The sequence below is a fragment of the Littorina saxatilis genome, linkage group LG2, assembly GCF_037325665.1.
Source record: "Littorina saxatilis isolate snail1 linkage group LG2, US_GU_Lsax_2.0, whole genome shotgun sequence".
Lineage (NCBI taxonomy): Eukaryota > Metazoa > Mollusca > Gastropoda > Littorinimorpha > Littorinidae > Littorina > Littorina saxatilis.
Window position 1 is genome coordinate 88,837,380 of NC_090246.1, and position 15,119 is coordinate 88,852,498.

The 15,119-nt window shown below is 41.5% G+C and overlaps 1 long non-coding RNA gene across 1 annotated transcript; it reads left to right on the plus strand.

Annotated features, from left to right (window-relative positions):
• Window positions 1-1,070: 1,070 nt before the first annotated feature.
• On the plus strand, window positions 1,071-14,813 carry LOC138956840 (uncharacterized). Its single transcript, XR_011452838.1, has 2 exons — window positions 1,071-1,356; window positions 13,928-14,813. It is a non-coding gene; the product is annotated as an uncharacterized lncRNA (long non-coding RNA).
• The last annotated feature ends 306 nt before the right edge of the window (window positions 14,814-15,119 follow it).

Below are 15,119 nucleotides of genomic sequence, written 5' to 3' on the forward strand. Positions count from 1 at the left end.
TTCGTCAACTGAAGCTCTTTAAGACAACATGACAAAGAATAGGTGACAGTGTGTGGGGGGGATGGAGGGGGGGGGGAGTAACTGCGACGCTACATACGTTGCATCAAGTGTATTTTTATTTTCTTGAAAACATCATGGGACTTGACATTGAATGTCCAGGCGGCGTATTTAAAGAGACTTGCAATGTCAAACGATGTCTTTCGCTTTGTAGATAGCACGTGTTGTTGCAACGATTTGAATATAACCTGATACATTGTACCACATCAGACTTATTTTGAAACAGGCTACGTGTAGAAGAAAGAACGGTTCAAAGTCGACGCCCTTACGAGGCAGACATCTCCAATCGCGACCCCCCCCCCCCCCCCCCACGACCCCCCCCCCCCATCCTCTCTACTATTTTTTGTTGTATAGCACTTACAAAAGAAAATAGTAAAATTCACTGAAACACAGAGGAATACTGTGAGTTGTACTGTACGTTTTTGTTTGTTGTTGTTGTTGTTGTTGTTGTTGTTGTTTTTATGTTTTAGTTGTTGTTTTTTTCTTCTATTTCCCCTTTGTTCTTGTGTTTTTATTTGTTTTGTTCCGACTGAGTTGTCCTGTACAATATCGTTTGGGCAAATGAAAACACTTTTATCGGCAGACAGTGTAGCGTTAAAGTCCACTCTTGTAGGCCTGAAACCTTCCTGGGACCTTGTGAGGACTGTCGGCTTATTTGAAGGGCCTGTTTGGCAGCAGTTGTATATATCAAGAGAAACCGTCGTCGTCTACACCCATCGTCTCAAGTGTGATGATCATTTATGTGGCAAAAGTCAAGAGGAAGGGCGACCAAAAGTCAATGGAGCGTTATCCTGGAATTGTTGTCTGTCTATCAACAAGGAAGGCGTAAAACAGGAAGATGTGGAAGAAGAGAAGAAGAAGGAAGAACAAGTCGCGTAAGGCGAAATTACTACATTTAGTCAAGCTGTCGAACTCACGGAATGAAACTGAACGCACTGTATTTTTTCACCAAGACAGTACAGCCAGAGACTGTCGAGTACACAGATGTTTACTCTACAGTCTCTGGTACAGCTTCGTCAATCCCCGCGTGAAGGAAATCGCTCACCTTCCACGTGCAAAACGTAGTGATATTGACACGCCAGATTAGCGCGGTAGCGTATTGTGCTAAGCAGGAAAGCGCGCTTTTCTGTATTCTTGTTAACTTTCTGAGCTTGTTTTGAATACAACCTATCATATCTATATGTTTTTGGAATCAGGAAATGATAAAGAATAAGATGAAATCATTTTTGGATCGATTTCTTAAATTTTAATCGTAAGACTAATTAATCTATTTTCGTTAATTGTGATCACATTTTAAGAGTAAACATGACATATGTATATATGTTTAGATTCAGAATGTGACGAAGAATACGATGCAATCAATTTTAAATCTGTTTGCAAAAAATCGATTTTAATGACCACTTTAATGAGCAAACTCATTGATTAATTTTTAAGCCTCCAAGCTGTAATGCAATACCAAAGTCCGGGCTTCGTCGAAGATTACTTGACCAACATTTCAACCAATTTGGTTGAAAAATGAGAGCGTGACAGTGCCGCCTCAACTTTCACGATAAGCCGGATATGACGTCATCAAAGACATTTATAAAAAAAATGAAAAAAACGTCTGGAGGTACCATACTCGGGATCTCTCATGTCAAGTTTCACGAAGATCGTTCCAGTAGTTTTCTCTGAATCGCTCTACACACACACACAGACACACACACATACACCACGACCCTCGTCTCGATTCCCCCCTCTACGTTAAAACATTTAGTCAAAACTTGACTAAATGTAACAAGTCGCGTAAGGCGAAATTACTACATTTAGTCAAGCTGTGGAACTCACAGAATGAAACTGAACGGACTGCATTTTTTCACAATGACCGTAGTCCGCCGCTAGTGCAAAAGGCTGTGAAAGTGACGAGCCTGTACATGTTTAGCGCGGTAGGGGTTGCGCTGTGCTGCATAGCACGCTTTACTGTACCTCTCTTCGTTTTAACTTTCTGAGCGTGTTTTTAATCCAAACATATCATATCTATATGTTTTTGTAATCAGGAACCGACAAGGAATAAGATGAAATTGTTTTTAAAACGATTTCGAAAATTACAGATTTTTAATGACCAAAGTCATTAATTAAATTTTAAGCCTACATGCTCAAATGCAATACCGAAGTCCGGCCTTCGTCGAAGATTGCTTGGCCAAAATTTCAATCAATTTGATTGAAAAATGAAGGTGTGACAGTGCCGCCTCAACTTTTACAAAAAGCTGGATATGACGTCATAAAAGACATTTATGGAAAAACTGAAAAAAAGTCTGGTGATATCATACCCAGCAGCTCTCATGTAAAATTTCATAAAGATCGGTCCAGTAGGTTACTCTGAATCGCTCTACACACACAGACGCACAGACACACACACACACACACACACACACACACACACACACACACACACACACACACACACACACACACACACACACACATACACACACACATACACCACGACCCTCGTCTCGATTCCCCCCTCTATGTTAAATCATTTAGTCATAACTTGACTAAATGTAATAACTTGACTAAATGGAAAAGGGGGTGGGGGTGAGAGACAGTTTGCGAGGAAGAGGAGGTGGTGGGGGATGGGTTGGGCTAGAGCGTTGTGGGTTGTGTGCAAAAGCTGTACACCATGTTTTACCTTATATGGATATTAGATAATGAAACTTTAACCACATGAAGACCATAAACTGCAGCTAAAGAGAATACTTAAGACTTAAGACTATGCTATATTGTAACTAAATGAGTTTGAGGAAGTTTAACCAAAAAGGTGCGCCAGATGTTGTTCTGTTTGTGTTTCGTTCAACGATACGGTTGGTGTATCGGACAACCAATAACGAAAGATGATTTGAGAGTAAGACTGAAGGAACACGAAACTAAAAGTCAGCTTGCGAGTACTCACATTAAACAGACAGAAAGAAACGAGAGAGAGAGAGAGAGAGAGAGAGAGAGAGAGAGGGGGGGGGAGAGAGAGAGAGATAGGGGGAGGAGAGAGAGGGAGAGAGAGAGAGAAAGAAGAGAGAGAGGGGGGAGGAGAGAGAGAGAGAGAAAGAGGGGGGAGAGGGAGGGAGAGAGAGAGGGGAGAGAGAGACACACACACACACACAGAGACAGACAGACAGACAGAGACAGAGAGAGACCGACAGACATACAGCGAGAGAGAGAGAGAGACTGGACAGAGAGAGAGACAGAGAGACAGACAGCGAGAGAGAGAGAGAGAGAGCGACAGAGAGACAGAGACAGAGAGAGAGACAGACAGACAGACAGACAGACATACAGCGAGAGAGACAGACAGACAGACAGACAGCGAGAGAGAGCGGAGGAGGGAGAGAGACAGAGTTGAAAAACATCTAGGAAGCTATATGGATCTATCAGTACAAAAACAAAAGGTCATGTCATCTTATGATATATGATTTTCAGACTTGTGTCTAGACTAACATAGCACGGGTGTCCCTAACGAGACATTAATCTGTCAAAATATCTAAGATAACATTAAAGTTCACCATTCAGCGTTCTTCAGTCAAAGAGTTGCTTCTCAGTGTGGTCGACTTACCGGGGTAAATGCACAGAATCCATACATTTCCAACCTGAACGATGTCTGCTGGTAGGGTACTACCTCATCTCTTAAGCGTATAGTAAGACTGACATCGTTAGCATTTCTAGCTGAAATTGGTCGACACATAAATGTCATAACAATTCATATTCAACACGACCGCAGGCACAGTCTCGTAGAGCAATGGATGTCTCAATCTGCGTCAAATGTCATATTTTTGTTCAAAAATACAAATATCGTACAAAAATCAGCGCTGACATGACCTGTGAGAAATCGTAAACTTGCATGAGAGAGAGAGAGCGACAGAGAGACAGAGACAGAGAGAGAGAGAGAGAGAGAGAGAGAGAGAGAGAGAGATAGTTAGTTAGTTAGTTAGCTGTTGCTTTTCGGGTCCAGCGGACCATAATAGGCCAAATCAGGACCCCCAGACAGACAGACAGGCAGACAGACAGACAGACAGACAGACATACAGCTTGTCACGGTCTGCGCACATGATGTACTTAAAAAAAAAATTCGTTGATCATAAGACAAAAGCACCTAAACACGTGGACAGGCTTTTGAAATACAGCTGATTCACTGTCGCATGCCAGTCCTCATTCGGTGTCACGTAGGCAGGAAGATGCTAAACTATGTCGTCATCGGCGCAGCGTCATCACCGAAGCACCTAATTCCGGGCCCGGAAACTAGGTCAAGTTATTTTTCGAGTTTTATTGTTGCTGGACTATTTTCAGCGCTGCACTCAGAGCATGCGTGGTGCTTATATTAGAGTTGTTGCGCGCTTTTCTGGTTTTGCTCTACCAAATGAAACCGAACAATGGAATAGAATATAATGAGTAGTCCTCATGGATGGAATACCGCACGGTTCTCGGAAATACCTTGCTCTTGGTTAAACGTTCGTCAGTACTCTGTACCGTTCTGCCGAGGTAGCCCTTGTGTTATAAGCTTCAATTTGAAGTGGGCGTACCTCTTGCTAAAGTAGGTAGACATATCATTTCACTTAAGAATCTTCCGTTTGTTTCAAGTTCGCAAACACATCAGAAGGATGAGGAAGCACTAACTTGTGACTGCTCGTGACTTTATTTGCCACTTTTCGTTTCAGTTATCTTAGTATTCATACCAAGAATCAAGGAAGGATACAGTTACCGAAATTCATAAACGTATACTATTAAGCTCATTAACCGCTGTTTTAAAGTTAGAACAGATATGTTCTGGTTGTTTGTCGAAACGCCTCTGATGTGCACTGTATAACCACTTACAGAAAAGAGATAACTGCAAGGTGCAGTTTCAGCGCATATATGCAAATGCTGTTTTGTGAAATGATGGAATTCCCAGCATTTTTACGAAAATAAAATGAAAGCTGAAAATAATACAGAGGAGATTGTCGCGTGGGCCCTATATTGATAAAAACAACAACCAAACGTCTATAGATCCCTTTGTTTGTTTTGATTTGAGTGTAAGGTTAAGGTGTGGGATGGGGAATTGAGACCATGGGAACTTAATAACTAATTAATGAGTTTGGTCTTTAAAAATCGCAAAATTCTAAATTAAAATAAAAAAATTTAGTAATCGATCTAAACATGATGTCATCATATTTGTTATCATTTCCTGATTCCAACAGCATATAGATATATAGCTATTCTGATGAACACGTGGGGGAATTCGGGGGCTGTGATTGGATGGGCTCTTCCGATTATCAAAGCATAATGCTACGGAAGTCGGCCATTTTTCTCAATATCCAAAAGCATATTGAGAAAAATGGCCGACGCATGATTCCGGTTTACCCATCTGTACCACGGCGATGTTTCTATCGACAACAGCATACACTGACAACTTAAAAAGCTGTTTCAACAACTGTGTTGTGAAGTCGAATGCACTTGGAGTCAGTTTTTCTTCCTAAGTCAGAAAGCGTGTAGCGGTGTGCATGTCTGCGCGAACATGATGCGCGTAAGAAGTTTGTCTGCTATCAAAACCTGAGATCAACGCATCGACGCAAAAACTGTCATTTTGTAAGTTTGGAACAACAAATCAAGGTCATAACAGCTATATAATCGCTATTGTGTTTTCAGCGTAGCAATAGGGTCCGATATTTAGACTCGAACAAGTATAATGCGACTCGTCTTCGACTCGTCGGCATTATACTTGTCTCGTCTAAATATCGGACCCTATTGCTACGCTGAAAACACAATAGCTGGTAATGTTATGTTTGGGTGAAAAACAAGCTCAGAAAGTTAAAAGAATACTGAAAAGCGCGCTTTCCTGCTAAAGCGCAAACGCTAAGTACTGCGCTATACTGGCATGTCAATTTCACTGTGTTTTCCATGTGAAAAGCGTCCGCGATTTGTTTGCCGTGGGTATTAATGCAGCTGTATTGCTTGCGGGGAAAAAAAGGCAGTGCGTTCAGTTTTATTCTGTGAGTTCGACAGATTGACTGTAATTTCGCTTTTCGCGACTTGTTTGTGATTCTGACAGAACTCACCTCTCCTATATGCACCTTACCCAACACTCATCCCTCCCGTGTCGGCCGTGCCATAGTTTCTTTTGATGTCAACTGTATGTCAAAGGTCGTGTGTGGTCTGAGCGGAAAGTTAACCTTTGTGTTTTCAGTGGCTGTTGTGTGCGCTGCATGTCGGGGTCTTCTCTTGTACATAAGGCCCGGCGCTCACCTATGTTACGCCAGCAGAACAGACGACGCACTGCAGATTATTGAGGTAATTCTTCTTATTTTTCCCAGTCCGCTACTCGTTGCGTGAAAAAAAAACCAGGCCAAGTAAGCTACTCGTCATAGTTCCTATCGCAGCATGTAGTGTAGTGGCGACTGCGCAGATGTATTTTGCCCTTAATGAAAATGCTATCTGCTCTGCGTCAAACAATCATCAGCATGAGGCATATGGCACTTGTACAGAAATTAGGCCTATTAGTAAAAAGAATGCGTTATTTCGATCACAACCACAAAAACAACTTAATTTCTTTACACACGGAATGCCATAGAGGCCAGAAAAGAAATGTCTATGAAGACTCTTGTATAAAAAAAACAAGTCGCGTAAGGCGAAAATACAACATTTAGTCAAGCTCAGTCGAACTCACAGAATGAAACTGAACGCATTGCATTTTTTCCGCAAGGCCGTACACTCGTAGCATCGTCTGTCCACCGCTCGTGGCAAAGGCAGTGACATTAACAATCCAGAAAAGCGCGGTAGCGGTTGCGCTGAGGAGGATAGCACCATATCATATCTATATGTTTTTGGAATCAGGAACCGACAAGGAATAAGATGAAATTGTTTTTAAAACGATTTCGGAAATTTAATTTTAATCATAATTTTTATATTTTTAATTTTCAGAGCTTGTTTTTAATCCGAATATAACATATTTATATGTTTTTGGAATCAGAACATGAAGAAGAATACGATAAACGTAATGTTGGATCGTTTTATAAAAAAATAATTTTAATTACAATTTTCAGATTTTTAATGACCAAAGTCATTAATTAATTTTTAAGCCTCCATGCTGAAATGCAATACCGAAGTACGGCCTTCGTCGAAGATTGCTTTGCCAAAATGTCAATCAATTTGATTAAAAAATGAGGGTGTGGCAATGCCGCCTCAACTTTTACAAAAAGCTGGATATGACGTCATCAAAGGTATTTATTCAAAAAATGAAAAAGAAAACCTGGGGGTATCATACCCAGGAACTCTCATGTCAAATTTCATAAAGATCGGTCCAGTAGTTTAGTCTGAATTGCTCTACACACACACACGCACAGACAGACACACACACACACATACACCACGACCCTCGTTTCGATTCCCCCTCTATGTTAAAACATTTAGTCAAAACTTGACTAAATGTAAAAAGCCCTGGAGCGCGCGCACACTCACAAACGCAGGCTTACCAGAACGCAAACAAATCACGCACGCACACGCTCGCACGCACGCACGAACGCACGGACCCTCCCCCTAGGGGGCCTGGGTAGCTCAGGCGGTTGAGCACTGGACTTGTGATCGAAAGGTCGCTGGTTCGAATCCGGGCCGTGACGGACACGGGTCAACTTTATGTGCAGACCCAGACACAGTATCCATCTCCTACCCCGTGTCACCACAGTGGCACGTAAAAGACTTCGGTCATTCTGCCATAAGTGCAGATGGCTGATGCCACATAAACACGCATACACTTGTGTATCTCATCTAAAGTCGGGTTAAACCCTGGGAACATGCCCCTAATGGTTTTGTCGTGAGGGCGTAATACTTGAATTTATCTCCCCCTCCCCCCTCCACGCACACACACACACACACACATACACGTGCGCACGCATTCAACGCAGGAGATTACTTCTAGAGTAGCAGGTAAGCATGTACAATCCTAGTTCCAGACCAACAACTTGGGTTTACTGCGATCGACGAGCGGCCCTGGCCAGGCATTTTGACACAGTGCTACACACGCTATTTTCGCATCTCGATGCTGTTTTAATGAGTTTTTGTTTGTTTGTTCGTTCATGGGCTGAAACTCCCACGGCTGTTACGTGTATGACCGTTTTTACCCCGCCATTTAGGCAGCCATACGCCGCTTTCGGAGGAAGCATGCAGGGTATTTTCGTGTTTTCAATAACCCACCGATCTCTGACATGGATTACAGGATCTTTTTCGTGCGCACTTGGTCTTGTGCTTGCGTGTACACACGGGGGTGTTCGGACACCGAGGAGAGTCTGCACACAAAGTTGACTCTGAGAAATAAATCTCTCGCCGAACGTGGGGACGAACTCACGCTGACAGCGGCCAAATGGATACAAATCCAGCGCGCTACCGACTGAGCTACATCCCCGCCCGTTTTAATGAGTCAGTGTTGATTATGCTTTTGGTTTCACTGATATATGAACAGTAGGCTTATTGTAATAATCCGTGCCATCACTGGCGTTCGTTTGGTATCGACTTTGGGTAGGTATTACTATTAGCTCCGCGAGAATTGTAAGAGAATAGAAATTATATTGCCAGAATTAGTCACTCAATTTCAAGAGTAAATTGCGTCCGTTGGTTTTATCAGTTCTTGTTTTATTTATTGTTGGTTTTATCAGTTCTTGTTTTATTTATTGTTGGTTTTATCAGTTCTTGTTTTATTTATTGTTGGTTTTATCAGTTCTTGTTTTATTTATTGTTGGTTTTATCAGTTCTTGTTTTATTTATTCAAGTGTTGGTTTTATCAGTTCTTGTTTTATTTATTGTTGGTTTTATCAGTTCTTGTTTTATTTATTGTTGGTTTTATCAGTTCTTGTTTTATTTATTGTTGGTTTTATCAGTTCTTGTTTTATTTATTGTTGGTTTTATCAGTTCTTGTTTTATTTATTGTTGGTTTTATCAGTTCTTGTTTTATTTATTGTTGGTTTTATCAGTTCTTGTTTTATTTATTGTTGGTTTTATCAGTTCTTGTTTTATTTATTGTTGGTTTTATCAGTTCTTGTTTTATTTATTGTTGGTTTTATCAGTTCTTGTTTTATTTATTGTTGGTTTTATCAGTTCTTGTTTTATTTATTGTTGGTTTTGTTATAAACATACTGTCTCGAAGAGAATTAACTGCTGAAGAGACAATAAACAATAACAATAAAAAAAATATTTTAAAAAACGTCTAATTTTTTTTTTTTTTAAAGTCTGATGTTAATGGGGCGAAGTCGACTTCACGAAGCTTTTTCTTTATTTGGTGTTTAACGTCGTTTTCAACCACGAAGGTTATATCGCGACGGGATAAGGGGGGAGATGGGATAGAGCCACTTGTTAATTGTTTCTTGTTCACAAAAGCACTAATCAAAACATTGTTCCAGGGGCTTGCAACGTAGTACAATATATGACCTTACTGGGAGAATGCAAGTTTCCAGTACAAAGGACTTAACATTTCTTACATACTGCTTGACTAAAATCTTTACAAACATTGACTATATTCTATACAAGAAACACTCAACAAGGGTAAAAGGAGAAACAGAAACCGTTAGTCGCCTCTTACGACATGCTGGGGAGCATCGGGTAAATTCTTCCCCCTAACCCGCGGGGGGTTTCACGAAGCTCGTTGCACGAAGCTTTGGCACTGAATGTTTGGTAAAAAGACTTCGCGAAGTCAACTTGGGGCTGAAATAAGGACAGCTAAACGAATGAAATACAACATGTTGAATTAAGTTGAAGTATGAAGTTGTCGCTTTGATTAGATTTGAAACCGTCATGCTTTGTAGTGTCCTATGAAACAAGGTAAGTGGACTCTCAAAGCATTCCACTCCAAGCAAAACTTCAAAGGAAAAAGAAAGAAACACACACACACACACACACACACACACACACACACATACACACACACACAACCCGCCCCCCCTCACACAAACACACACACACACACACAAACACACAAACACACACACACACAAACACACACACACTCACACACACACACACTGTTCGCAGTACGGTGTTGCGCTAAAAAGGGATATACAGTAAACAAGCAGTGATTTAACAAGGAGGGTGAAGTGGCGGGGTAAAGAGCGAAAAGGGGTGGAAGGGTGGGGGTGGGGACTGGGGGTGGGGGTGGCAAAGGAGAGAAGAGAGAGGACTTGCTCTTTGAAGTGAGAATAGGCAAACATTACGCGCTCTGCATAGACTGCGAACTCGCAAGGTCACATCACAGGCGCTTGAATTACAATTCAAGGATTAGCAAAATGGTCGCTCATCAATTTGTAAATGTTTGTGTGTGTGTGTGTGTGTGTGTGTGTGTGTGTTTTTTTAAGTGCCTGTAAAAGATTGCGCTGAGACGATTTATTTTGCGATTTGATTGTTCGTTTGCTTCTTTCTATGTTTTTGTGTATTTTTGTTCTTATTATTTTTTTTAATAATTTTTACCTTTTAGCTATCGTCATTCTTGAGTTATACCTTCGCTGCTTTAGCAAAGACGTAACTACTGAAGCTGAAATGAAACAGAACTCCACTTGTGACCACGAGAAGTATTTCTTCTGTCTCTAGTAATGAGCTAAGATTTCAGTTTTGGAGAAAACAAATGTGTACAGAATCGTAAATTTTGTTGCACGAACCGATCAGAGAGAAACTGGAATGTTCGTCATCAGTTACTACAGGGCTGTTGTCAGATATCACGTGCCTGTACGAGTAAAAAAAAACCCACCAGAACTCTAAACTGGCATAATATTCCGATAGGCTGCTACAGTAATTTTGTCGTCATCTTCCAACTTCTCAGTCTTGCGGGGCAGGCAGAGTATGACTAACTAACTGATAGCCGGGGAGATAGAGACGTGAGAGATAAAAACACGGCGCGAAAACGCTAACTACAAAGCAAGCTGCAGTCAATACTGTTGACGGGAAAAGGCGACAAGACTTCAAACAGGCAGTGGCAAATAAAGGCCACCACAAAACGGCGACTTTATTAGAGGCCGTTATTACCTCACCACACAAACCTTGCCCCGCTCATGTGGGCGCCCTTATAACTGTAAGGCCCGTGGTACACCGTGCAATTTTGCTGCTGTACAGAACCGTCCAATGAAACAGTCAGTTGCATGCGTCGCGGGTCCGCTGTTACATATGGAAAGCCGTTTGGCTCATAACCATTACACGCGTAATAAAAAATAAATACACGCGTAATAAATGATTAATACGCGTGTAATAAATGATTAATGCGCGTGTAATAATCATTTTTTACGCGTGTAAGAAATGATTAAATACGCGTGTAATAACTATTTCATGCGCGTGTAAGAAATGATTAAATACGCGTGTAATAAATATTTCATGCACGTGTAAGAAATGATTAAATACACATGCAGGAAATAGTTTATACGCGTGTAAGAAATGATTAAATGCACGTGGAATAAAAATGTCATACACGTGTACGAAATGATTAAATACACGCGTAATAAATATTTCATGCGCGTGTAAGAAATATTTAATACACGCGTAATAAATATTTTATGCGCGTGTAAGAAATAATTAATACACGCGTAATAATCATTTCATGCGCGTGTAAAAAATATTTAATACACGCGTAATAAATATTTCATGCGCGTGTAAGAAATAATTAATACACGCGTAATAATCATTTCTTACACGCGTATGAAATAGTTATTACACGTGTATTTAATCATTATGCTATTCCATAGCATAAGAAAAAAGATAAATTACACGCGCATTAATCATTTATTACACGCGTATTAATCATTTATTACGCGTGTATTTATTTTTTATTACGCGTGTAATGGTTATGAGCCAAACGGCTTTCCATAGTTACACGGTTACACTGTCTGTAGCCACTCTGCACGCAGCAAGTTGTATAAAACCATTGCAAGGAACACTAGACACTCTCAATATTTCAAACTCTCGCAAGGTCTCGCGACCTTCGAAGCATAGTAAAGTATGTGGGACGGATCTCTCGCGAGAGCTGCAAAGACTCGATGCAGTTCGGAGTTCTCGCGATATTCGAAGCACAACAATGCTTATGTGGGAGGGATATCGTGCGAGAGTTGCTCAGATTTTAAAAAGGTCTATTTCGTGGGACCATCTCAGGTCTGCTGCTACGCTTGTACGGACACAACTTCATTGTGCTGCATGCGACTATCCGTAATTAACCGTGGAGCGAAATAATGTGTGCTGCCATCTGAGGTCCGCTGTTAGGTCCTTGTTTACCCATATTAGTTTGCCAACCAAGCCAGGGTGTAGCGGCAGCTGAACTAGCAATGTACATGTTGTCCGCTTCATGAGGCGGTACGAACTGAACGACAACACAATGCGACGTGCCAGTTGTATGCAACAAAAACAGCATCGTGTACCTAGACCCTAAGGCAGGGAGTAGCTGGTCAACAACAAGCAATGCACGTGCGGTCCGCTTCATCACTGTCACGCTGTTACCAGGCCAGTAGGGCAACGGTGACCTGGAATGCACGCTTTATCGTCGCAGGTTCCCGCACAGGGCCTAGGGGTTTATTGTATGCTGACATTCTGCTCCTAATTGTCAAGGCCCGCATAAAATTATATTCTTTCTGCTTTTTGATTGTCGTTTGTTGTACATTAGGGATCGTGACTCTCTCTCTGTCTCTGTCTGTCTCTCTGTCTCTGTCTCTCTGTCTCTCTCTCTCTCTCCGTCTCTCTGTCTGTCTGTCTCTCTGTCTGTCTGTCTCTCTGTCTGTCTCTCAATCTGTCTCCCCCCCCTCTCTCTCTCTCTCTCTCTTTCTCCGTCTCTCTGTCTCTCTGTCTGTCTGTCTCTGTTGTCTGTCTGTCTCTCTCTCTCTCTCTCTCTCTGTCTCTGTCTCTCTCTCTCTCTCTCTCTCTCTCTCTCTCTCTCTCTCTCTCTCTCTCTCAACACGTTTTAGTGTTTAAAGATTTAATGTTGTGATTGATGTTTTCAGATATTTTGACGTTTTACAATAATGCGGATGGGAGGACGAATCCGTGTGTGATCTAGAGCGCGCGCTCATGTGTGCATGTGCGTTTGAGTTGTGTAACAGGTGAGAGTGTCATCTTTCTTCTTTTGTATGATTGCGCTCATGTGTGTGTGTTGGTGTGTGTGTGTTAGTGTGTGTGTTCGAGTGTGTTTGTGTGTATGTGTGTGTGTGTGTGTGTGTGTGTGTGTGTGTGTGTGTGTATGTGTGTGTGTGTGTGTATTTGTATGTGTGTGTGTGTGTGTATTTGAGTTGTTCTTCTGATGTTCTTGATGAACGTTTAATAATTCAAGTTTTGCTCATTTAATTGGATACCGTAGACGTCTTCGTCTTCGTCGTCGTCGTCGTCATCGTCATTATTATCATCGTCATTGTCGCCGTCGTCGTCGTCGTCATTATAACCACAATAATCATCATCTTGTCCCCATCGTCATTGCCGTCGTCATCGGCATAAGAAGACACCACCGTCGTCGTCGTTATAATCATGCCATCGTCGCCCAACCAGCACTGCCACCAAAACCACCACCATCAAAGTCTCCATGCAGTTTTATGGGGCAGTTTCTCCCACAACCATCGAAGCAGAAGACAACGACAGTTGGGTAAGTTATTGCGCATCTGAAAACACAGAGGAATAAACTCGGCCTTCAAAGACATTCTGGCCCTCTAGCCTATTCACTAAAATGTAATGTTTTCCAAAAATCTCCCATGGGACCTATTTATTTCGCCTGCACGGGTTCTGGTGATTTACTGGGTTCGCCGAGCGTTGTCCGCAAAAGGGCGAGCAATTGTCTTTTGTTTCAGTTTTAAAGTGATACTGGTGATTTACTGGGTTCGCCGAGCGTTGCCTGCTAAAGGGCGAGCAATTGTCTTTTGTTTCAGCTTTAAAGGTCCTTGTCTACATTTTTATACTGAAATCGCCATTTGACCATTAAAATGCAGAGTCTATTATCTACAAATATCAACAATACACCCCCTTTCGATCAGGAAAGACGAAGCCAGTTTGAAAATTCATTGTAGTATTCCAGCGTAGTACTCATAGTAGCATATCCTTATTTGGAAAATGCCAAGCGCAAAACTCCTCTCAAATCCAGTGCATTTCGTGCGTTTAAAACAAAGCGTGGACAGCGCTCCAGTGTTGCTGCACTTGTTTGGGCGTGGCTATAAGCATAGTGACATGAATTTGATTGGTCAGTATTTTTAGGCAAAGCACATGTTCTCAGCAAACAGAAAACAAAATATTGGAAGCGTGAGTCACGCTACCCAAAAATAAAATCTTTTTTTACATATATTTTTTTTCTATAACTTTTTTCCCCATGGTTCATTCATCATCTGACATAACTTTTTAGCGAAATCTAACCATAAGATTATTGAAAAAAAGCAAAAATGTAGACGACCACCTTTAAAGGCTGACATAATTATAGTCCTATTTAATTAGTTTAATTACTTCCAGGGCTTTTCCCATCGTTGCGGGGATGTATAAATTAAGCTTCCTGCAAAGTTTTAGGTTTGAAGTCCTTACCAATTACGAGAAATAATTAATTCTTTATTGCATTGTTTAGCAACAGTTCTCCAGGACTTGGGCTATTTTTAGACCGTTGACGTCACTTCGTGACGTTTCGTAAACCAAATATGGCGTCGGGAGACAGTCAAAGCGCGGTTGCGTACAATGGCAAAAGAGATAAAAGTAAACCCGTCTAAAGCTGTCAAGGCCACTAAATCTGCTGAGAAGAGAAAGTGGACTCCTTGCTTCATCACCACGCAGCACCAGCGCTGGGTCGCGCTGAAAGAAAGATTGTTTTCGTCAGAGGCCCATCGCTTCAAATTGAGAACCAAGTACAAAGGGGATACTGAACTCGCCAAAGTTTTCTTTATTTGGTGTTTAACGTCGTTTTCAACCACGAAGGTTATATCGCGACGGGGGGAAGGGGGGAGATGGGATAGAGCCACTTGTCAATTGTTTCTTGTTCACAAAAGCACTTAATCAAAAATTTGCTCCAGGGGCTTGCAACGTAGTACAATATATTACCTTACTGGGAGAATGCAAGTTTCCAGTACAAAGGACATAACATTTCTTACATA